This window comes from Ovis aries, chromosome 22 (assembly GCF_016772045.2).
Source record: "Ovis aries strain OAR_USU_Benz2616 breed Rambouillet chromosome 22, ARS-UI_Ramb_v3.0, whole genome shotgun sequence".
NCBI classification, from domain to species: Eukaryota; Metazoa; Chordata; class Mammalia; order Artiodactyla; family Bovidae; genus Ovis; species Ovis aries.
Genome location: NC_056075.1, coordinates 38,045,915 through 38,072,155, shown reverse-complemented (window position 1 = coordinate 38,072,155; position 26,241 = coordinate 38,045,915). Strand labels below are relative to the sequence as shown.

Sequence of the window (26,241 nt, the reverse complement as noted above, 5' to 3'; positions counted from 1 at the left end):
CTCCTTCTGCTTTTCTTCGACTCTTCCCGCAAATACATAGTTTATACTGACCTTGCATTTCTTCTCACAGACCTACCAGTTTGGAACTTATCTGACCTTAATTGCTGATGTTTTTTTTCACCTCCTCAAAATAGGAAATGAAAATATCTTAGCTGGTGAGGTAGACTTTTCCATCCAATGTTCCAAACTATTTACCATTTTCAATTTGCTGGAAAGAAAAATAGTGATATGTTTGATCTTACTCAAGTCATTGTAACCTGTAATATCTCATATTCAGTATCTTAAGCAATGCTTTTAATTATATTCAAAGAGTAATGATGAAAATACTTTAGATTTTTATGCTAAAAATCAGAGATTATGACTCTACATGATTCTAAGAAACCCGCTGATATTTTTGAAGATGTATACATTTTTCTTACAAATTCTCAGCCCAGAAATACTCAACTTCACTTAACTCATAAGTCTTTGCCAACAGTTGCTAGTGATCAAGCGCTGCAGAGGCGGCAGAAGGGGAAGTGATGATTAGCGCATATATGTTTATGTTATTTAAGTAGAAAATCCATGAGCCATTGGTAATGAATTGAAGGTTAAGTGACAATTTTTCTTTACAACCACTCTTGTCGTCTAGTCTGTGAACTGAAAACAGGATTAACCTTTAATTACCCTCTACGATCTCTCAACCCCAAGACATTACCACTCCTACCAGTAGTATTTGCATATACAATTTAATGAGAGAAACATCTGTTTGCATATTTGATATCATTAATATTATGCAGATGAATAGATACTCACAATGTGATGGGCATTCGTGCTAACGTCTCATTTTCTTTCTTCATTTCTAGTCTTTCTTCCTCCACCCACTGATTCAGCTGGACTTGTATTAATTAGAATTAAAATCTGTCTAGAGCCAACCGCCTTGTGCGGAATGCACAAATGCAATGGCATCTGAATGCCTGCAAAGCCACATTTTAATCAACTGGGGAAACAGTGTGTGTGATTTAAAGAAAACTATGTTTTCCCCTCTTTAATCCAAATTTTAAAGAAATCCTTTGTATATCTATTTTTGGAAATGCTTGCTTTCACACGCAGGCTTTCTTCTGATGACTGTATCAAATACTTCCTGTCTGGAGTTTGACAATTTTAGCACTGACAGAGTGCTTGGAGCCCAAGCCAACCAAATCTTTATTTTCTAGCCTAAGTGACTTGCCTGCAGTCACCTTAGCGGCCAGTGATGGAGCTGGGCTGGGCGGGAGTCTGAGCCTCCAGACTCTAAGCCTCGTGCTTTGTCAACTGAATTGTACTGCTTTTCTATGTGAATAAAGTTTTAAGACCTTTCTCAGAGCCAGTAAGCCCATTTCAGACAGCTTTCTTGGAATTCTATCTGGTTATTAATTGAGGCAATTTTAAAGGTATATACATATGCATTATGAATATAAAATGCCTGCTAGAAATATAATCTTTATCAATAAATGTATTTTATGTATATGTGTTTTGATTCTTGCACGTGCAAAGTTTCCATTTTTGCATCGATCCAAAGATAATGAAAGATTCCTTAAAGATTTTCAGGGCTTTAATTTCATGGTACATTTTCCAAGACTTCTCTCAGTATGAAAATAAAGTGCTGTTTCTTTATGCTTTTTAAAGTAAAAAAAAAAACCTCTCAGTTCTAACTTAATTTCACCCCCTTCTGATTATAAGCCTTGAGCCAGGCATCATCCCCTTTAGTATTTCCAGCTTCTCAGCATATGCCATGGAAATTATTTGATAGACCTACTCCCCATGACTGTATTGTCTCATCAGAATGAAGAAAATTCTTGGCTTTCATTAGTGAATCCATCCTCATTAATTCAAACTAAATGGTGGTGGTGGTGAAGGGGCAGCCAGATTAACTAGTGAATACTTTGAACCATAGAAATTTTTTTTATAGGAATGTACTATTCTTACTTCCATGGATGTTCTGTAATTAGACCTGGGCTGTGACTCCGAAGGTCTTTAAGATACATGATTAAATCTGTTGGTTTGTGATTTCATATCCATTATTTGCAGGCAAAGCTGCATTGCTAAACTACTGGAAGCAAATTGTTCTCTCAACACTTTCAAAATTCTCCTTACACCCTACCTGCTTATTTACTCTATATATAAAAGTTAAAAAAGCATTTCTATAAAAGAAAAAGACAGAGAGCTAGTTCAGATGGAATATGGGTTATTATCATTTCCAAATAAGTAAGCTATTTATCATATTCTCCAAGTAGAAATACTCACAATGTGACAATTTTATTTCAAAGGGCATTTTGAGCACCTGACTTGAAAAAGAACACTGAGCGGAATGAGGTTCTATGGGAAGCATAGTCCTTTTGTACAATCATTTTTGATGTCTGTTCCGACTATTGTCCTGCAAGTAACATTTAAATACTAGGTGAAAATGTGACTGTATGAATCCCTGACACACCAATAATAACAATATTCAATATTCATTAATAATAAACATTTGTTGGATGGATGGAAAGATGGACTGTGGCAGCATCAGGCATTCTAATCCTGTTAGCCATTTCTAGAATCTGAAGGAGCCCACTATTTCCAATGATCTAAGAACTAATTCTAGTCCTAGGGCAAAATTTTGTAAAGAGAGATGTCACTGTAATTCATGGCTTCGAGCAATAGCTGTTTAATCATGTATTTTGTGGGTATCCATAAATGAATTCCTAATGACTCTAGAATTGCTTGGGCAGTAAAGTTAAGGTGTATGTGTGTGTGTGTTGGGGGGATTCATAAGAAATCTACCCTAAATTGCATTTACTAGATAATTGGAAGGTACAATTAGATTCCAGCTTCATGGTGACCCAAGTATTTTTGGACTTATGCTACCAGGTTATTTTATATTAGTCTTGACCTATAGATTCTTGGGACTTCCCAGGTGATGCTAGTGGTAAAGAACCTACCTGCCAATGCAGGAGACATAAGAGATGTGGGTTCGATCCCCAGGTCAGGAAGATCCCCTGGAGGAGGGCGTGACAACCCACTCCAGTATTCTTGCCTGGAGAATTCCATGGACAGAAGAGCCTAGTGGGCTACAGTCCATAGGGCTGCAAAGAGTGGGGTATGACTGACCACACACGCATACTTGCATAGATGCTCTTATTGTGTTTCTGGCTGTTCTAGACTCTAGAATCTATAGTACGTGCTCTTGGGTGTGCTGGTTTATGGGTCATGAGTACATTTACTCCAGGACAGGAGGGAAAAGATGTTAGGGGATGTTCAGAGCCAGATTTCCCTGTGGAGTGTTAAGGGTGCATCTGCTGATCCACTGGTTGGAATTCCTTTAGCTTCTGCTGTAATTACACTTCACCCGTTTCTGACCAAATTAGGTCAGAACCATTGGTAAATGATCAAGCTTCTGGTTGCATTAAGAAATGGAAGCACATATGCCTTACCTAGATCCACCGAAAGAATCTCTTGGGCTGACTTTGGTTTTCCATGGGTCTGTCATGGAACTCTGGGGCACTTGACTCTGTCAATCATCCACTAGGGCAAGGAAAGCAAATATTAGAACTTCTATTAACATGTTTTCGTGAAAGGATAGTTATTACAATGGAGTAAATCTGTGTATCTATATAATTTAATCATAACTATGCATATGCTGGGGATGATCAAATACTTTTTCAGGGATGGGGATACACGACCAAAAAAGTCAGGCGGCCGCTAGTCTATGGGAAGATGCGCTGTGCGTTCCCCAGCGCCACTGAGCAGGATGCTTCTTTGCGTCTCCAGTTTCGTCTCCCACTCCTCCCCCATCATTTCTTGTGCCTCTAGACAGTCTGGACACCCCACCCACTTTTCAGATCTGAGCTATGCTCTATGCTGTCATGTCCCTCAGGCCCTTGCCCTTGCTATGTTTTGAACCTTAGGTTTTCTTTCCCTCTGCTTAGCGAATCTTTATTTGACTTTTGTAAACAGTTTCCTGTACTTTTTGCACAGAGCGAATCTCTCTTTCCCGGAGGCCCTGCCATCCCCACCCCGTGTCTCTGTTTGGTTGTCTTTGGACAGCATCAGATCATTTCTTCTACTTTGGTGCAGGAATGCTTGTAGAATGAATGAGAGAAGTGAAAAGAGTCTTCACTGACAACTAGCTGCAGTTTGGACTCCGTGGCTTGTTCGGGTCACCAGAAGGGGGTGCTATTGGCACTTTCCGTAACAGGGGAGCCTGGTTGTCCCATCCTGGCAAACAGTGAGATCTTTCCCAAAATGGTAGAGTCTGATTTCAGTTCTGTTCTTTCCTACCCTTGTCCTACACAATCACTTGGGAAGGGGAGAAAGACTGAGCCAGAAAGCAAAACAAAACTTCAGACATTATGATGAAATTTTTTGTGCCTGGGATATCATGGGAAACTCAGACTGGGAGACCCCAGCATGTGGGTCCAGCCTTGCTGGATGGAGACACAAATGCTACTGGAGAAATTGCTGATGCTGCCTTGCCTCTTCTAGACCCTCCGCAACAAGCAATGGGTTATAAAAGAGGCTTTTGAAAATATCATTAGCTGAGAAACAGCAAACAACACCCGTGAGCAGATTTTGTGAAGCACAAGGTCGCTTCTCTGCTTCTGAATGCAACCAGGTTGGAAGATTCACTTGGCTTCCCTTGGCAAACTGGATAGAAAAATGCACCAAAGTAGGCGGGATCTTTGTATTAGCCATAATGGCAGAGAATGCATTGTCATTTGCCATGACAAACTATGTTTTTAAGAGGCAAGGAATTATGAAGGAGTTGGTGCAAATAAAAAAGGGTACAGAATGCTTCAGTCCCATCCTTTAAAATTGCTATTCATTTTTTTTCCACTTTATTTTAATTCCAGGACATTTTTGTACCTTGGTAATAAATTAACATTTCAAAAGTACTTTTACCTGCTGAGATGGTTCATTCCGCTAATATGGGTAACGCTGTGGACTCGAATAATTAGTGTAAATTGCCTTTGAATAACACAGAGCTGGGAACAACTCTAACTTGCTAGGGCTTAATGCCCCTTGCCGTACAGGATGAAGAGTCCTTAATGGGGCCTGGAAAAACAACTAATACCTACAAATCAAAGGAGAAAAGCCGTTTTTGATGCATTTGTCTGAGAGTGTGAGTTTTAAACTAAATTGTTAATACTTCCTCCCCTGCTGAGGGTCATGGATTAGCTAGGCTGGGAGATTCTTTGAGAATCTTTCACACTGACCAGGGGAGGTAGGGGGTTCCAAATACAAGTGTTTTCTTAACCCTAATCCCCACCTCCCTGACCAGGACAGCTCTGCATTTCCCTCTAATTAGGTGAAGAATTAGGAGGTGGATAAATGTGTTCAGGGATGAGGATAAAGTGATTAGTTCACTCCAGACCATGATAGCGATTTTGAGGCACTACTTAGTCCCTTTCAAGATGATAACTTTTCTCTTTTTTTTAATAAAAACGTATTCAAGCAAACCTCAAACATGTATTTGTAAGGAATGATAATCATCTTTGGGCAAGTTTGGGGCAGTGTATTGACAGACAATTTTTACTCTCCTTTGCATTTATTTGCTTTTCATAAGATTTTTATCCCATAGAGGAATATCCAGAGCTGTTTCTAATCTGACTCAAGTTTTATAATTATTTGTGCAATCTGAACACAATCTAATAACCTAACCAAAAAATAATGCATTCACATTTAAATGATCCTTTCAATGAAAGAGTGGAAAGGACACATTGCTTAGGAGCTGAGATAAAACCATTTTGATACTTTTCTGCATATAAATAGATACTGCTGTGTATGCCCCCCTCCCTTTTTAAAAAAAAAAGATCTTGTAGATATTCTTCACTGAAGTGCAATTTTGAATTTCAGGCTGATGAAAGAGGTTACAGAACAGCTTCACATTTTGGTGATATTAGCAACGTTCACCCTTGACGACTATCCTAGGGCTACCTGGATCGCCAAATCAGTTTCCATACACAAAAAACCCCAGCCAGGTACCGAAAAGAACATATTGCCTTTTATGCTCGGACAATCCGTACCAGAACTGCATGCATCAAATTTTCCTCTGCTTCTGCCATTTCACTCACTTGTAGACTGAATGTATCCCCATTTGTCTTACCTAGTATATGTATTTTGTGCTATAAAGATATACTGGAAATAACCTGAGGACAAAGAAAAGCGGTAGCAATAAATAACAAAACATCAGGTTCTACCTCTTTTCAGAGGGCGTTGGAAGGCCCAAGGCCTATTCTGATTCATTTGAAGGCCCACGAAAAGTAATGATCTAATTGTGACTTTCCAAAACAAGTTCTTCCTGTTCTCATCTTTCTTGGACGTTCATCTTGGAGGATTATTAATGAGCTAGAGCAAACAAAACAGAGGTGAAAAGTAAAACTGTAGCTGTGTGCTGGGTCTCCACGCTTAATTTTTTTCTTTCTTTCTTTCTTTTTTTTTTTTTTTTTTTTGAGGTTTTGGGTTCAATTTTTTTAAGAGCATACTTGCATATGTTGATGTTTTTTCCCTTAAAAATTAAAGGAATAGTAGATTTACAATGTTGTGTTAGTTTCGGGTGTACAGCAAAGTAATTCAGTTACATATGCGTGAGCGCGTGTGTGTGCTCAGTCATGTCTGACTTTTTGCGACCCCGTGGACCCCACCAGGATCCCACCAGGGTCCTCTGTCCATGGGATTCTCCAGGCAAGAATATTAGACTGTGTTGCCATGCCCTCCTCCAGTGGATCTTCCCAACCCAGGGATCTAACCTATGTCTCCTGAGCCTCCTGCATTGCAGGCAGATTCTTTACTGCTTGAGCCACTGGGGGAGTCCCATGTATATGTGTATCTTTTTCAGATTCTTTTCCCTTATAGGTTGTTACAAAATACTGAGTATAGTTTTTCATGCTATACAGTAGTTCCTTGTTGGTTATTCATTTTATATATAATAGTGTGTATATATTCATCCCAAACTCCTAATTTATCCCTTCCCCCTTTTCCCTTTTGGTAACCATAAGCTTACCAAAAACCATAAAATAAAGTGACAGATTTTATTTTGGGGGGCTCCAAAATCACTGCAGATGGTGACTGCCGCCATGAAATTAAAAGACGATTGCTCCTTGGAAGAAAAGCCATGACCAATCTAGACAGCATATAAAAGACAGAGATATTACTTTACCAACAAAGGTCCATCTGGTCAAAGCTATGGTTTTTCCAGTAGTCATGTATGGATGTGAGAGTTGGACTATAAAGAAAGCTGAGGGCTAAAGAATTGATGCCTTTGAACCATGGTGTTGGAGAAGACTCTTGAGAGTCCCTTGTACTGCAAGGAGATCCAACCAGTCCATCCTAAAGGAAATCAGTCCTGAATATTCATTGGATGGATGGATACTGAAGCTGAAGCTCCAGTATTTTGGCCACCTGATGGGAAGAACTGACTCATTGGAAAAGACCCTGATACTAGGAAAGATTGAAGGCAGGAGGAGAAGGGGAAGACAAGAGAATGAGATGGTTGGATGGCATCACTGACTCGATGGACATGAGTTTGAGCAAGCTCTGGGAGTTGGTGATGGACAGGGAAGCCTGCCGTGTTGTGGAACATGGGTTTGCAGAGTTGGACATGACTGAGCAACTGAACTGAGCTGAACTGAACCATAGGTTTGTTTCCCATGTCCATGGGTCTATTTCTGTTTTGGGTAAATAAGTTCATTTGTATCTTTTTTTTTTTTTTTTTTTTTTAGATTTTGCATATAAGCGTTAGCATTTGTTATTTGTCTTCATCTGGCTTACTTCACTTAGTATGGTAATCTCTAGTTGCCAGGCTTAATTTCTGAGTTAGTCTCAGCCCACTGAGAGTGGACATTTCTCCTCTGGATCCCATGATGGTGAATCATAATAATGGAAGGAAGGCACATCACATTATTACTTAAGCACAACGACAGCAACATGAAAAATTTTCAAACTGCAGTAAGTTTTCCTTTCCACTCCTACAAATATCACGGCCTGTTTAAGGTGTGAGGCCCAATTATGCTACACAAGACAGATCACACTACATTAACCAGGATTATGTTGCCCCTTGATCTTATCAGCATTATTTCCTAAACTACATAAAGATCCAAGATAGCGCTGGTTAGCAGTTTGACTTAGACAATTTCCACAGCCATCCATCACTGTCACCGGTTAGCAGGAGGCGTCAGGCACACAGCAAGGAGGCAGGATGCTGTGCTGACAGGCTCTTCCCAAACCAACCCCTTAATTTCCCATGGATGCTTGCCCTTCCTCACTATTGCAACTTTCTTTTCCTTGGTGAAAAGAAGTCTGTGCCTTCTGCTTCTGAAATCTTAGGTAAGGTGCCACATGTCAGTTGTTTGCTTAGCAGCTACAGATAAGACAGAGAGGGAACATATAAGGTAAAATATCCATGTTGTTATTGTTTGGTCTCTAAGTCATGTCTGATTCTTTTGTGACCCCATGAACTATAGCTTGCCAGGCTCTTCTGTCCATGGAGTTTTCCAGGCAAGAATACTAGAGTGGGTAGCCATTCCCTTCTCCAGGGGATCTTCTTGACCCAGGGATCGAACTCGTGTCTCCTGCATTGACAGGCAGATTCTTTACCACTCAGCCACCAGGAAAGCCCATAAAATGTACATTCCCAAGCTAAAAAGCAGGTAGAAAGTTAGATGCCTGAGGGAGAAGAGGCTAATTCACACATTAGAGCCAACCAACCCCATCTTCTGGGTTTGACTTGGATAAACTCTGTGCCCATAATGGGAATTCTCAGGAGAAAGATACACATAGTCTACCAACTGGGATTTAACTTTAAAAAAAAAAAAAAGATAAAACTCTGGGATTATTCCAAATGTGTCCATGTCTGTTTTATAGTCTGGCTCTTTTAAATAGCCTTAGGAGTAAGCTAGGACATTTGGATTCTGACCCACATTATTCCAAATGTGTCCATTTCTGTTTTATAGTCTGGCTCTTTTAAATAGCCTTAGGAGTAAGCTAGGACATTTGGATTCTGACCCACTGTAAACTGGAGTAGATGGCACTTTCTCTGGGCACTTACTCCTGTTAGGTATCACTGCCTTGTCCAGAGATGTGAAACAGAATGAGATTTGAAAACAGAATCCATTACCCTATTTGTGGTCAAAATCTGATAGGATCAAGTAACAGATCTCCCAGGAGAAATATCTACGTGTCATGGAGTAAACTTGATCACTGTAAGAATATAGTTAATGCAGCAGGAAAGGATAGCAAACCAGAATATTAACATTTCTGTTACCTCCTTATAAGTTCAAGGAGTTCGGCCTCTTATCACTTTATAGTGAGTATAGAAAGGAGGAGTGATCTCTTTTAATTTGGAATTATTTAACTGAAATGTGAGGTCCAGCGGCCTTGCTCTCACCCTTGTGGGCTGGCAGACATTGGTATGCAGAACCCACGAGGGAAGGAGCAGTACACTATCAGAGGGAGACGTGTTTGATTATTCTTAAAACCAACTAAGAGAAGTTAATCTCATTGAACTTCTTTTTATTCAACAAAAGAGTTGGATGTTTCCAAGTCTAATGTGACTATAATGTTCATTAAATGGACTTCTTTACACCTTTAAATGGATTAACGGTACATCTTCACAGTTTAATTATTATACATGTCATTCAAAAAAATCACAGATCTAATTCAGGGGATGATAAAGCCCTTTCTTTAACGACGATGGAAGAGACACAGCAGTAAATGGGTGTGATTTTTATCTGGGCCTTTTTTTTTTTTAAAGGGCACATGTTGCTCCAAGGAGGTGGGAGGGGAGGCTGTGGTGAATGTACCACGTGTTTCTGCCCTGCTCATTTGCGTTTGGAGATTTAGGAGCTGACCATGCTGTAGCTTGCCCCTTCCGGACTCAACCGTGCCAGGCACCTCAGCAGTTCCTCCCGCCCAAGCCTGCTCAGCTAATGACTCCAGTCTGTCCAAGACAGCTCGTAGGCAGATAAGCGATAAATTATGCTCAGCCCCCTTTCAGTCTCAGGCCTTTGGGGCTTCTCTGAGTTCCTTTACCCAGACCTTTCTTGAAAGACAGAGACGCCTTCTCATCATGCCCCAAGAAATAGCAGCTTGGTTTTTACCTGTACATTTGACATCAACTGTCTCTGGGTCTGTACTTGCCTCCTTTTTTTTGGCCAGGGGAGCATTAAACTTGGCATAGTCTGGCAGCTTATGGGTGTCCTAAGAATGTCACAGGCTGTGCTTGACTCAGATGGGTAAAGAATGTTCTAGAAGCCATCTGAGTGCTACAAGGACCTTTTTCTCCCTAGGGGATAGGAAGTCTAGGAGAGGGGAGACCTGGCACCCCACAGGAAGTGATTCGGGCTTTTCTGGTTTAAGTTGAAGAGAGCACAGATTCATCTTCATTCATTCATTAATTTCACCAGTATTCACTGGGAAATGATTATCTGTCAGGTCCTGGGCATAGCCTGTGAGATGTAGCAAGAAGGTGGGCAGACATAATTCTGCCTCTCAAGGAGCATTCCATCTAGAGACATTGACATATAATTTTGTAAATCAAAGGAGGCACCAAATTTTCCAGGGAAAAGGGCTTATATTTGGCAGTCTGGTTGGAAGGTGACTCCTGAGGTCTTGCTTTGAGGTTGTGTTTGCATAGCAAGTTCACACTATTTTTATTTATATTGTTCCTATATGGAGTCGCTTTATAGTAATGGATGGAGACCTGGGGGAAGAAATGAAGAACCTAACCCCTCTCTTACGGTCACCGGGAGACATCTTCCTTGGAACTAGTCAACAACGTTTTAAGCTACTGGGAAGGCCAGGGTTGGGATCACAGGTGAGGATGTAAGCTGTGTCTTTGGACAGGATATTCAGGACGTCACTGAAGAAGAGTACTCTGTGTCAGATAACCCAGTGTGAAACACCAGCGTGGCTACTTCCAGTGATTGGCCTGACAGTTATTCATCGTCTTGAAGCCTCAGTTTTCACATCTGTAAACATGGATAATTATACCCATCTTTCAGTGTCTTTGTGGGGATTTAGAAAAAACACATATATAAAGGGTCTAGCCCAATCCCTGGCACACAGTAGGTGTTCAGTAAATACTAATCCCTCTGTCCTTCCTGATTGGCTGCTCTCTTCATCACCCTCCTCGTTTTCTCTGCCCCATTATTAATCCTCATAATTCATTATTTATCTCTGAGTCAGGTCTTACTTCACGAACAAATGTAAAGCTCAAAGCCTATCTGTACTGGGATCTTGGCCTTCTGAAAGGAAAATCTGAAGACATTCAAAATCCCAAGGAGCAGTGGAATGATGCCCAGTAGGGCTGACATTTGGTCAGATGGACATGCCTTTGATGTGGACACCCGCAGAGCCACACGACCACAGACTCTCACAGCCAGAGACCCTCATTTCAGGATCACTCCGAGCTTGCTACTTCAAACTCCATGCCCAGGGTGTGACTTATAGCCCTGGATTATGCAAGAGGCTGGTGTGGCCCAGGCTTAGCATGCATGCTCCCCGAGCCTGGGCTGTCTAGGTTCAAAGCTCAGATGTGACATTTCAGCTCCCAACACTGCCCACCTCCTGGTCTTCTTTGCTTCTGGTATTCCACAGGACCAACGATGGCTGAGGGTACTCTTAGAAATGCCTGCACTGAGACAGCAAGCTCTTTCATAAATCATTTAAGATCCATGTTGTACCAATGTCAATTACGAGGATTGATTGCCCCCCTGAGACATGAGGAATTGTGCTACAGAGAGTCAACATGAACTAGGCACCATAAGCCTCTGCATCCTGTCTTCTGAAGGAGCATGAGGCAGGTATCTTGATAAAGCAAACATCAGCCTTTCATTGTGCACTAGGTACTGTGTCCCCATTTCCAAACTAATAAATACTGAATGAGTAAATAATTTTGTTTTCTCTTTGCACTATAAAGATTCAGTCTTATTTGGCCAAGTAACTGCAGAGAATATCATTAAATACTTTTCCAATAGTGCTTTCTCTAAGCCAGAGTCTGCTCTTGGAAAATGCCTACAGATCAGTCTAGAAAGTCAAGGTGGAAAGAGGTGCAAAACCAACTCTCTGTAAGAGGCCCTACAAAATCGGGACCATCCTCACTGAGAGAAAAATCAACAGTGGAGAGAGGAACTGTTCACTTACTCAGTCACTCAGTCACTGGTTTGTCTTATTATAGTACTTTGAAGATGTACCATGGAATATTAAGTTAAGGGAATTTAAATGTTACCCAAACAAATACATTTTGTAAATGATAAAAAGCCAGCGAAAATTTTAATTATAAAAAATCTGATTTCCAGATATTTAATAGAATTCTAATATTTAATTTCTTATGTATGGAGCATATATATGGCTGTAACTTTTATCGCATAACGGTGAGGTTAGATACATAAATAAAATGCATGTTACATAGGAGATGATAGTAACACCAAAGATCTATGCTCATTAGCCAGAAAACAGATTACTACTTCAAGATTTTTCTCTACTGGGGCATTCTGTGATGATCCTATTTCCATCTTTACACATTGTCATCAGTCATGTCTGACTCTGTGTGACCCCAGAGATAGCAGCCCACCAGGCTCCCCTGTCCCTGGGATTCTCCAGACAAGAACACTGGAGTGGGTTGCCATTTCCTTCTCCAGTGCATGAAAGTGAAAAGTGAAAGTGAAGTTGCTCAGTCGTGTCTGACTCTTAGCGACTCCATAGACTGTAGCCCACCAGGCTCCTCCGTCCATGGGAGTTTCCAGGCAAGAGTACTGGAGTGGGGTGCCATTGCCTTCTCCAATTTCCATCTTAGATTAGATGAATTTGATCCATAAGATAGGAAGGGCTAAACAGCTGCATTATATTTTATGTTGATTTTGTGCTATGTTTATCAGGTAATAGACAACATGCTTTGATTTGAACTTACATGGAGACCTGACACCAGCTTCGATGCTTGGGAGGGAAAAGGATTTTTGTTCAGCAAGTTTCTTGTTGGACAATTAACATGTGGAAACTATACCAAACAGCATGTGAAAGTGGTAAGTTCACGTTGAGTTTCCAAAGGGTGGAGGCTCATTCTTCCTACAGCATGACCGTGACATCTCTCCCTGATAGAATACATGGGATCATTCTATTTCCATCTCCAAGTGATTATCAGAAATGAAGCTTTGTGAATTCTTTCCTAAGGGGGCCACCTGTCACCCTCCTGTCTCTGTATATAATGCTATTTTGTTTCTGAAGACCTCGGCCCAAGTTCAGCTCTTCCAAATGTTAGGGACCAAGTCCCGACACCCCCAGTCTTGCTGTGATGAACAGATACATTCTCTGCTGGTTATCCACCCTCCACCCAACATGTGATGCTGTGCATCCTAAGTGCCTGTGGCAGGTATGTAAAGCGAATAGTAAAGCCAGGTGTCCCACCATCATTGCTTGCCCATCAGCAGACTTGACTGCTGAGACATTCATAGCAGGGGGTGACCCTCCCCACCCCCACCCCCCCTCGCCTCCTCTCACCACTGCCTGCTGCTCTGGGTCCGTGGCGGCTACATCGGGCTGCTGCAGACACCCAGGGCTGGCAGCGGCTCCACATGGCTGACGGTCAGGTGAACTGGGCTTCTGGCACTTTGCTTAGGGACTCAATCCAAACACCAGCTCCACATCTCTTCGACTGGCAGACCAGCGGCGTGTGCTCAAGGCTCTTCCTCTGAGGCTGAACAGAGAATGCAGCTTGACTCTGAGACTCACAGGCTCTTTGGGGTACAGCTGCCTTGTAGATCTCTGGTGGATGATTCAAGATTTTTCTCTTTCAGGGGCATTCTGTGATGGCCCTATTTTTTGATCTGTGAGACAAGGAGCCTTAAATAGCACCATATTTTATGTTCATTTTGTCCTAGGCTTATCAGGAAATGGACAACATGCTTTGAGCTATGATTATGCAGAGACCCGACACCAGTTTTGGATGCTTGGGAGGGAAAAAGATTTTTGTTCAGGAAGTTCAGTTCAGTTCAGTTCAGTCACTCAGTCATGTCCGACTCTTTGCGACCCCATGAATAGTAGCACGCCAGGCCTCCTTGTCCATCACCAACTCCCGGAGTTCACCCAAACTCCTGTCCATCGAGTCAGTGATGCCATCAGCCATCTCATCCTCTGTTTTCCCCTCTCCTCCTGCCCCCAAGCCCTCCCAGCATCAGGGTCTTTTCCAATGAGTCAACTCTTCGCATGAGGTGGTCAAAGTATTGGAGTTTCAGCTTTAGCATCAGTCCTTCCAATGAACATCCAGGACTGATCTCCTTTAGGATGGACTGGCTGGACCTCCTTGCAGTCCAAGGGACTCTCAAGAGTCTTCTTCAGGAAGTTACTTATGGTCAACTAACGTGTGGAGACTACCCAGGTAGTACGTGAAAGTGGTGAGCTCACGTTGCATTTCCAAAGGTGAAAGCCTATCTCTTGCCTTTTTCCTGAGGCCAGAAGACTATGTTGCTGGGTTCAGTGATAGCTTTAAATAGTAGACTTTCCCTAAGATCGGGGGTGGGGTGGGGACCTCCAAGAGATACAACCTGGCACTGTGTCCTTATCAGGGATCTCCTCTCCTAGGCAGAGATGTGTGGATAGACAGTTTCCAGGATAGATGATCTCCAGGAGACCATCTAATAGCACTTTCATTAGATTGTGCCTTGTGCTGACGTCTCGGAAACAAGGAGGGGAAATCCTTGCAAAGTCTCTTCCATTTGATAATGCCTTTTCACTGGAGCGGAAAGTGCTTTTCAGGGTTTGGGAGTGAGATGGGGAAACAATATTTGAGTGCAAGTCCACATAATCACAAGAGCCTGGGTGAATCTCCTTACCTCGAGATTCACAGTATTATAGGTCCATGTGGATCATGGCTGTAACATTACTCAGAACTATAATTTCACACTAATTAGGACTTGTCACAACCCACTTCCTGAAAGGTTCAGGTTGGTGCTAGTGAGGCAAATTTTAATCAGTAATCAAAAGCATTTATTCCTAACATAGTAAAAACCCTTAGGACTTTGTTATGTCACCTAAAGATGTTCTTGCTCCAGGCTGGGCCCAGTGAGAGTGAGTGCCAAACTGACATCTTAGCTTGTTTCGCTTTCAATTTCTCTTGCAAAAGTGATGGTTCTTTAGTAACATTGCCCAGCCTCCTTCCCTTCCTCCAGCTGGACAGACTCCGTCACATCAGTGCCAGAGTGGCTAAACTGAGCATGGCCATCCTCATGTGCTTCTGTCCACTGCCTCCAAATTGACACCTGTTGAAATAATTTTGGAACCACATTTGTAACTAATCGCCACCAAGATATCAACTCAATTATTCCGACAATAGGGCAACCCAGGAGACTCCACTCCTGCCCGGGCTGATGCTCCCAGCCAAGTTCAGGCTTGTTGTCTATTATGTGACAAGCCCAGGACAAAATTAACACTAAATATAAGGTAATTTAATTAACTTCTCCCATCCCAGCAGGCAGGTCCCAGCACCCAAGGCGCCCCAGGCCTTCTAGGCAGCAGAGGAGCGTTGCACTCCCAGAGGAAGCAGCTGGGTTGTGCATTTATTGTTTTAAGTGGGTGATTTGCAACCAAGGGTTTCTATGAAACTCCGTTGAGCATGAAGGCAAAAATTTAGTTTTTTCTTATTCTTCAAGACACGGTAATAAATTGTATGCAAATCATTCATAGGAAAACGTACCTTAAGAGTCAGGATTCTTCAAGGAGTAGATAGATGTGTGCTTCCTGGAGAGGAGAGGGGAGAGAGAAGAGTGAGAAGGAGAGAGAGAGGGCACAGTAGACCCTGGTTTAAAAAGAACAACAATAATAAGACAGTCTGAAAGGGTTAAAAAAACAAAGAAGCTATAATAAATACAAGAAAAAATACACTTTGTGAAATTGTTTTATTATGAAGACCTTCTGTGAGCTGGTATTTTTAAGGGGCATAAGATCACTTTTATTTCCAAATTTCAACAAAGTTGGGGTAAGCTTTGTGACTCGGTGGTAAGGAATCCACCTGTCAATGCAGGAGACACAAGTTCGATGCCTGGGTTGGGAAGAACCCCTGGAGTAGGAAATGGCAACCCACTCCAGTATTCTTGCCTGGGAAATCTCATGGACAGAGGAGCCTGGCGGGTTACAGTCAACAGGGTCACAGAAGAGTCAGACACGACTTAGAGACAAAACAACAACAAAGCTGACCCTTGACTCATCCCCAAGGAAGTGAACATCAAGCTAGCTAATTGTTCCTCCCACTTTCCCCCTCTCCAATACTAAGCCAACACAAAAGACAAAAGCAACAGGTTAGGAGGTTTATGAGTGAACATTACACCTTCTCAGTCTGTAAAGATGAAGTGGACAGCTGGAAAGGCAGGGTGAGAAGAACGAGGCAGCTCATCATGGCTGTGAATGTTAGCAAGCTGAGCCCTTCGTTTGCTTGTAGCTCATCACTGGAGGTCAAGGGAGAATGTGGGCTTTCCACCTATGTCCGTGGAGTGGGAGAGTTTGCCGAGAGCCAGGGCCGTGTTCCCACCTGGGTCTCCTGGTGACAAGAGGCAGCCACGCTGAAGGCTGGCTGGGCTTGGTGTGTGTGGCTATGGGACGTGGCTTTTCTCTACGTGAAGCCAATTAGGTTAGGTATCAGAACAATAAGCAGGTTGCAACACATTTCCACGTGTAGATGAAATCAGGTACCTGGGTGAGGAGAGACCAGGTCCATCAAAGCCTGCAGACCTCATTAAAAAGCAGATCAGCAGGATGGACTAAAATCATTAAATATGTTAATTTGCAGCCAGGAAATGAAAACCTGGGGAGAAGCCAGTGGTTGACAGGTGCTCCAGCCTTGGGTTTTCATCTCGGCTCTCTGGGTTCTCTCCTTGGGTGAACTTGGGCAACCCCAGGTTCCCAGGCTGCCAGTGACCTTGTCTATTTAGTGAGGAAGTTGGTGTACATCACCTACACTTCACCCTCTTTCCATTTAGTTGATGACTCAGGACTCCAGACACTATAAGCAAGTGCTTCTAAGCCAAGGTGGCATGTTAGAATTACCAGGGACCTTTTAAGTATCCCAGTGCCTAGACCCATCCCAGACCTATTCCACTGGCGGGACTCAGGAATCTGTATTTTTTAAAGCTCTCTAGGTGATTACGTGGTCAAGACTGAAGACAACATTCTAGTAAATAGGAAAGAGAGACACTTAAATACCCCTCCCCTGACACTCCATCTCACATCCTTGAGAAGAGCTGTCATTTTCTTGATGGGAGGAGATCAAACAAGTTGCTCCAGCTTGAATTCTTTTTCTGGGCAAATAGCTCAGGAAAACTTTGAATCAATGACAGATCACCAGTGTAGGTAACAGCAAATGGCCAGTCAGCTTGCTGATGGATGGAGCTGGAGAAGCCCGAAGGGGCCATCTCACACCAGCGTGGAAGGTATGGGCTGCTTGGAAGACTTGGAGCCTATCTTTGCTTCATATTCTGGAGATCCCAGCTTCTAGTGAAGGCGTTTCTTACCATGGTCCTTTGACAGCTCTCCAGCAGGGAGAGAAAACTGAGAGCCATGAAAAAGTCAGTATGAAAACCAATTTATTACTCTTTTAGGCAAACCTCACTGTACCATGTGGACGGCGGTCCTCCCCCAAACTCGTGTCCTCCCCAGAACCTCAGAGTGTGACCTTATTCAGAATAGAGTCGTTGTAGAGGTGGTTAAGGTCATATTGGAGTAGGGTGGCCCGTAACCCACTGTGACTATGAAGAGAGAATCAGGGAGGCACGCGTGTGTCTCTGTGTGTCTGTGTCTGTGTCTATGTGTATTAGTTTGCTTGGGCTGCCAGACCAAATCTCATAACAGAAACTGGTTTTCTCACAATCCTGGAAGCTAGATGCCCAAGACAAAGGGGTCAGCAGATCTGGTTTCTCCTGAGGCCTCTCTCCCGGGCTTGTGGCTGGCGGCCTTCTTGCTGTGTGCTCACGTGGTCATCAATTGACTGGCTGTTGTTGTTCAGCTGCTCAATCGTGTCCAACTCTTGCAAGCCCATGGACTGTAGCCTGCCAGGCCCCCCTGTCCATGGGGTTTCCCAGGCAAGAATACTGGTGTAGGTTGCCATTTCTTTCTCCAGGGGATCTTTCTGACCCAGGGATCAAACCTGAGTCTCTTGCATTGGCAAGCAGATTCTTTAGCACTGAGCCACCTGGAAAGTCCCCACTGACCTATTACTGTGTCATAATCTCTTCTTTATACAGGGACACCAGTCAAATTGGATTAGGGTCCACCCTAATGATCCCATTTTAACCCAGTTACTTCTTGCAGGCTATAACTCTGAATACAATCTTATTTTGAGCTACTGAGGTTAGGGTTTCAATGCATGAATTGGGGTGAGGGGAACACAGGTCTGCCTGTAACACCAAGGGAAGAGGGAGGCCGAGACTGGAGCCACGCTGGAAGAGGCACAGAGCGTCCTCCCTGGAGCCTACTTTGATTTCAGACTTGCAGCTTCCAGAGCTGCGAGAGAAGTTTCTGCAGCCCCCTGGTTTCTGGTAGTTTGTTACAACAGCCCCAGAAAGCTAATATGCCTTGCCTTCTGCTTATTCCCCTGGGCATCTTCGATGCGACTTAAAGGTTGTGTTGGTTTTCCAACCAAGCTTGTGTTGTCCCCTTTAGGCAGTAAGAGAGTCTCAGGAGCGGATTTCTCATCTGTTGCTACGGCAGCAGTCACTGCCCATCTCTACACACCTTTCCACAGGGGACCCTGGGGAAGGCCAGGCTGGGCTGCGAGGAGCAGGGCTAGTGGGGGTTATGGTGAGGAGGGTTGTCTCCTACCACAGCTCACTTTTTCTGGGGAGTGATCTTCAGAGCTCAGTTATCATTTAGTTGCTCAGTCATGTCTGACTCTTTTGTGACCCCATGGACTATAGCCCACCAGGCTCCTCTGTCCATGGAATTCTCCAGGCAAGAATGCTGGAGTGGGTTCCCGTTTCCTTCTCCAGGGAATCTTCCCAACCCAGGGATCAAACCCACCTCTTCTGCATTGTAGGGAGATTCTTTAACCCCTGAGCCACCAGGGAAGGCCTCTGAATGCAGTGCTGGTTGCAGATCATCCATCAGAAGTTCTGTGCGGGATCGGCCCTCGTCTTGGGACTGAGGGTGATTTTAACAGGGATCTGTTGCCCGGGTATTGCCCTCAGCATCCTACCTAACCTAAGCTCCTTTGTGAGTGGTGATGACTGTGACCCAGGCCCTTGTGTGGACAGAGCGCTGAGGCACAGAGGCAATGGGCCCGCACCACTGGTGTCCTTGCTGTGGCCATGGGTCAGTATGGACCTGCGTGGTTCAGCAAATTCATTTACAAAAGGGGATTGCTGGGCTCCTGAATGTTGATACTCCAATACTTTGACCACCTGATGCAAAGAGTTGACTCGCTGGAAAAGACCCTGATCCTGGGAAAAATTGAGGGCAGGAGGATCAGAGGTCAACAGAGGATCACATGGTTGGATGGCATCGTCGACTCAATGGACATGAGTTTGAGAAAACTCCGGGAAATAATGAAGGACAGGGAAGCCTGGCATGCTGCAGTCCATGGGGTTGCAGAGTCAGAACTGAACAACAGAGTCAAAACTAAGCAACTGAACAACAACAACAATGCCCCCACCCCTGCCCCCCACCTCCTTCGCAGGGTCTAGCTGGCTGGCTTTTGGACCACATGGGCGGGTTTCTGATTCTGGAAGAGCCAGAAAAGGGAAACAGGCCACAAAAACCACACAAGGAAAATGTGTAGGAAGAAGCTCCAGCTACAAAGGACAGGGCATCACAGGAACCCCTAAATTCCCTGGTAGAGGAGCTCCCCTGGGGGCCATTGCGGAGGCTGCGACTGTGCTCTCCATGGCAGAAACCTGTTGAATGCATGATGACTAGGTTTCAACAGGGAGGCAAAGATGCAGGAAAGCCACTCCCATGAGGTGTTTCGCCCACAGGAAGTCCGCAGCCCAGGTTCTGCTCCAGCTGGATCAAGGCACAGTCCAGCTTCGGAGCTGCCACCTCCCCTCTGGGTCTCAGTCACGGGAGGGACTGAGGATGCGTGGCCTCCAACCTGCGCTGACTTGTACCCCTTTCTTTGCAATCAGTGAAAATAGCAGGAACAGGCATGACTTATTTTGTTTGTTTGCTTATTTGCTTGCTTTTGGCTCCCAACCTTGCAAATGAGCCCCAGTGTGTAAATCAGGCCCTTGAAGCCTCTTTGAAAGGCAGGAGGGCCCGAGTGGGGGAGACCAGGCAGTGCTCAGCATCCATCCTTCTGGGTGTCTGCAAATAACGAGCACAGAGAAGGCCGTGCAGAGCCCAGGGCTTGTCTGAAATGGTGCTTCCAGGGCAACTGGGCTCAAGAGTGATTTTGAAATGCAGGAGGAAGGGAGAGAAGGGGCCAGGGAGAGGAAGGGGCCCCAAAGTGGAGAGCTGCCCCAATTAGATCGGTGAACAGAAGGCAGCCTTTCTCCCTGGCAGGAAGCACCCCAGCATGCGATGAGTGACAAGAAGCCTCTGCGAGGTGCCCACTTTTTCAAAGGGAAATGTAATTTGTAAACAATCAACATCTTAACAAGCTATAAACAACCACTCCTGACTTCTAGCAGATTTACTGATGCTTGAGTGACTAAAATTCACAATGTTTTCCCAAACCAACTCTGTTAATTTGTGGCCTGGTATTCATTAGGGACCGCCTCCAGCTCTGCTTCCAACCTAATGATGCAGGGCTGGGTCTGAGCCCTTTTCCATCAGGGGTGCAGGCCCAGGCAGTTCAATCTTGTCTTCTCTTTTTCACCACAGCTGGCCTTGGACCTCATAGGATAGGATATGTTTGCTTTGTTTTAAAATTCTCGCGTTTTAAAAATTACCCATCATTTATCACTCATCTCAGATGAGCAATTGTGGGCCCATGGCAGCAGGATGCTTTTTTCTCCAGGCTCCTCCTCTCTTCCCGCCCCCTCCACCAGCCCCCACCTCCGGCCCGCCCCCCTCACCCTCGTCACCCCCGCCCAGCCCCGGCCCGGGGGAAATCAAGAAAAACAAGATTCTACTTGTCCAGCCCCTCAGAGTCTCCCCGGAATTGCTGGAATCGTCACAATAAGTGGTAGTAATGGAACCATATACAGGACGTAAATACAAACTGCTCTGTGGAGTGGCAAAAAATAATGAAGTAATTAGGTGAACTGTTATCAGCACCTGTGACTGATTGGTGCAAGCACATCTCTAGCTTTATTATTTTTTGTTGGGAACAAAAAGCAGATTCGGAAGTTGCAGAATGTTAGCCCCTGCCCCCAGCTTCCCTCTCCTGAGGCCACCATCACCCCAAGGTGCATGGTCTGGGGGGTAGACAGGAGCTGTCTGCTCAGCTGGTGGAAAACCACAGCAGGTAAATGTGAGTCCTGCTTCCCAGCCCATTAGGATTAATGCCACTTTAATTAGCAACTGATGGGCCACCTAAGAGGTGCTATTTCACGCGCCACGTCTAGGCTAAACGTGTGTCCCACAGACAGACCCAAACCAAGGGACCATCAAGGGAAGGGAGACGTTCAAAGCTGCTCACTGCTGGTTCTAAGTGGAAACTACCGTTTGAATGCTCAGCCTTCAATCTTGTACCTGGCATACCGCCCTTTCTCTGTGTCAGAATTTCTGCACAGAAGTGCCCAATTGCCAGTAATAGTAATTACTTGATGATGATAATAAAAGTTAACAGTTATAGTATTACTATGCTCCTGGCCCTGTGTTAAGCATTGTATATATATGTTTACTCATTTACTCTTCACAATGACCCAGGGAGATATATATACTGTTATCATTCCCATTTTACAGATGGAGAAACCAAGGCACAGAGAAATAAAGTGACTCACCAAAGGTCACAGAGCCAGGATTCCGAGCCAGGGAGTTTGGTGACAAAGTACACACTCTTAATCCTCTGTCCACTTCCCCTCTTCAGTGGTTTGCATATAGGACTATGGACCAAGGGATACCCACAGTGTGTCTCATAGAGGCTGGGCAAGAAGGGAGATAAAGAATGTAAAAAGAGTCATGCTAAGGACCAAGGCAAGACAATAGTTCCTCAGACTTGCCAATAGACAGGAGAATCCAGTGCCTTTCCTTAGCTGGTGAAGGTAGACCTCCACACAAGCATACTAAATAAAGCACACGCCAGGATTCTAATCCTCATCTAGAGAAACATGCCTTGTTGACACAGGACATCCTTTCACTAAGAGCCACAGATGTGCTTAGGCTCCTCTTGGTTTTCCTGTCACCCAGAACCTCTAGGAGTCCACAAAATTTGATTGGCTACTTACCCTAAGGATTTTATTTTAAAACCAATTGAGTTTGTTGAATTGCTGGCCAAGTGATTCTGCTTTGCAAGTTTCAGTTCAATGGGAGACAGAGTCATTTGCCATTTCTGGCAGAAGGAGGCTGAGCAGTGAGTGGATCTTGCTGGATGACCGCAGTTACCCAAGTTAGCTAACCTCTTTGGACCTCAATTTTCTTATCTGTAAAATGGGAATAATAACCCACCTGCCTCCTAGGTTGACTGTGATGATTCCATGAGTTAATAAATGTTAATCACTAATTACTATTTCTATGTATAAAAGTGGATTGTCCACAAAGCCAATGAAACTTAAACTTTAGGTCCTAGGGTTTCATTCTTGCATGTCACCTCCCCCAAAGCACTATATTTCATATTTATCATTTATATATATATATATATATATATATATATATATTTGATGGTACCAGCTGGCTTGCAGGGTCTCAGTTCCACAACCAGGGACTGAACCCAAGTCCCCTGAAGTGGAAGTACGGAGTCTTAACCACTGAACCACTAGGGAATTCCCTTCTTTTTCTTAAAGAAGGTCTCAGTTTGTATAAGCTTCAAGCGCTTCAAAACCTAGATCCACCCCTGGATTAATCTGGAAAAGGAAGCAGTGGGTTTGGAAAATGGCTGTAGTCTCGCCTAATGCAAAAATGCAAGCTTCCAGGTCTAAGACATCAACACATGTGTCAAGGACCCTCCATTGTGGAGAGGGACACAATTGTCTTTCTAAGCAGACAAGGAGCTGTAGAAGATAGCATATGTGAGGCTCATGAGAGAGGGACAAACTCGTCCCAGTTTCCCTGAGATGGCACCAGTTTTAAAATCTAAAGCATTTGGTCTCGGAAACCCACTCAGTTCTGGGCAAACTGGGAGGATGGGTCACCCTCCTTGTTGAGGATAAACGCATATCACTGTTGGTCACCACGGAGCTCCCAAGTAGCTGATTGCTTGGCGTCAGGTAGGGGTCCGGTAACTCTTCGTTGAGTGAGTGGTGTGTAAACCAACCATGGTGCCCTGTGAGCTGGAGGAGGGAGCTGCATGGGCTGCTGGGGGTGGGGGAGCAGGTAGATTGCCTGGAAATCCAGGGTGCAAATCAAGCCTGCGATGGTGAAGTTGGATCAGAGAGCTTGGATCATTATTGGAGGGAGGAACGTGGAATATGATGAGGGCAACCACCCACACACAGGTAGGCTGCCCAGATCCAGGATAGTTTCTGTTTACTTCTAGCTACCTGATAACAAACAGCATGGCTTCCACTGAGAATCTGCACGTTGTCGTTTTCTCAGCTCAGAAACTACGACTGTGTCCAGGCGTAATCCAAGCTGGATCTGGCTGGTGGTGGGTGGGGTGGGGAACGGTGCTGCAGGCGGGTCTGCGGCGGGCTATGGGCACACAGACGAGCTGCTCAGGCCCCGGTTCCACATGCTGTGTAGACTCCAATTACTCAAGGACTAAGAGATCAAACGACCCAACTCTGCTCCACAATAAAAGAGGAGCTCTTAATTTTCCTCTGCCCTGCACCCTCCAGCCAGACTGTGCAAAACAATGCGTCTCATTGATGTCCTCCTGAGCCCCAAACCTTCTTGAAATTGTCTCCACTTATCCCAGCAACATCTCTATAAATGGCCAGGGGAGAAAGTCAGAGATTTTAAAGAATTGCCTGGAATATTATGGCTACCATAGATGGCTTGAACCCCACGCTCCTACTTTGCTAAGGACAGAGAATTTTAAAATTATTATTGACCTGCATTTTCAGGTATACTTGAAAGGTGTAACATTGGAAGGTGAGGGAAATTATTTGTACTGGCCCTTAGCTGAGCTATGGCATAGATGCAAAGGACCTGAAAGAAAACAGAAAATCCATTGAAAGGCCAAGGACCAGAGACTGACATTTTGCAAAGTCTATTTTTTTCTTCTCATAGTACAAGCATAGGACATCATAGTTGGGATTTCTAGGGGGCGTGTGGCATGGCCAAAAATGAGCCTGCTTTTTTTCCCAATGATAATGTCAATTAATAGGTAAATATTCTGGAAAATGCAATCACTTTGAACATATAAAATTAAGGAAAGTTAAAAGATTTGTGGATATATAAATATGTAAGCAATGAGGGAGTTCAAAGCCCACAAATCTAATTTGCTTTTCCATATACCAGTATTAAAAAACATACTTTTCGCTCTCAGGACAACAGATATAGAATACTGTACTAAAGTGATCAAAGAAATTTCAGGATTTTTTGATAAGTGATGTCGCCTGGATAATAATCAGGTTCTTCATGTTGCTACTTATTTATAGGCTTCTCTATCAGTGACTGATACAGATACCTTAAATGGATCCATGGTTCCCCTTGATATAGAAAGTGAAAAATAGATGTTTGAGATGTCGTTGAAGCTCTGTCACAACTCAGGGATCAGGGTTATAGCTCAAAAGGCAAAAGCAAGTATCTTTTAGGTTGAGCATTCTTCACTTACAGCTTATATTTACAATAACAATTGACCTTAAGGGAAAATTGTCTTGCCGGCTTTTCTATTTGGAACTAATAGACTGAATTGTTTCTCATTTGATGGTCTTAAAAAGCTGTTAATATGACTTTGAAAGCAGCATTTTTCAAGCACTGTAAACACGCTAGTGTAGAAAACTAGAGAAAAGAAAAACTGTCTGATGTCTGAGATTCCTAAACAACTGGTCTTCATTTTAGTTATTTACTCTCAAATCCTGAGTGCTCTTCCCACCATGCCACTGTACCCACACATTGCATGGGTATCACATGGGTAATCACATATTTAGTGATTTTTGTGAAATTTACACCTAACTGACTTATTATCCCATTTCAAATTGTCTTTAAGTTATTTAAAGCTGAGACAAGGCAAGAAGAACTCAGAGTGTTCACTCTATTTTTAATTGCTTGCCATTGCAAGAAGAAACCTGGAGATACTTTCTGCTATTAATCTTGGATCTACTAATTCTTTGTACTACAATAGCCTCCCACTAGAAAGTTAAAAATCAGGCTCTTGATAATTGTAAAATGGATATTTCGATCAATTACAAAAATGTCACGATTGCGCATATGTATAAGAATTAAGACATCTTATGAATTAGCCCCAGACAATGGCTGAAATGAGCCATCTGCCACAGAATCTTCCCCTGAGCAAATTCAACAGTGCTAAGCAGGTCCTCCGGGTTGTAGAAGTCGTGGCCAGATAATGGATTTCTGCGCACAGTGATGGTTTCTGTGGGAAGAATATAGCAGGGAATGTCACGTTACTTACCTTGTTTTATACCACAACTGTTGCAGGCAAAGCTTTCTCCGATGACTTCCCAGTTTCGCTCCGAATCCAGGAAGAAAACAGTTCCCCTGAATAGTTACTTCCTAGGTGTTCCTTAGGACAGAGATTTTGGAAGATAATTTGGCATGCTGTCCTCAGTGGTCCCTCTCAGTTTAAAGCCTTAAAGATGGACAAACGTACATTGGTTTCCTGGCAGGCGCTGAAATTCCGAAGCCGACAAGCTGGCTCCAAAAATCTTTCCCTGGAAATGAGCACACTTTCTCATAGAGCCACTAGATGGCGTGTGACAACCATTTGTGTCAGCCTACACAGGCTTCCCTTCTGTCAATAACTTAACCAAACGTGTTCTACAACAGTTCCTGCAAGACAACTTTGCTAATAGATGATCGTCATTTCAGTCTTTATATGGAAATTTAAATGCTTCTGATTTATGTTTTTGAAGTAGATAAAATCTTCACTGGAAGAGATACATCAGAAAGTGTACTTGCTATGTATTAACATTAATAACACTCAGCACTTAAAGCTGAATTAAGATACAAATATTAAATGTCAAAATGTGGCCTGCCCATTTATCTACTCAGGCTTCAGCAAACTTTTATTAAGTGAAAACTGTGTGGTAGATGTTAGTTGTG

The 26,241-nt window shown here is 43.7% G+C and overlaps 1 long non-coding RNA gene across 1 annotated transcript; it reads right to left on the bottom strand.

The window, feature by feature from the left end:
- Positions 1-14,953: 14,953 nt before the first annotated feature.
- LOC105604312 (uncharacterized) lies at positions 14,954-25,827 on the bottom strand. Its single transcript, XR_006057618.2, has 4 exons — positions 25,592-25,827; positions 21,861-22,001; positions 15,683-15,726; positions 14,954-15,248 (listed from the first exon to the last, which is right to left on the bottom strand). It is a non-coding gene; the product is annotated as an uncharacterized LOC105604312 (long non-coding RNA).
- Between the last annotated feature and the right edge of the window lie 414 nt (positions 25,828-26,241).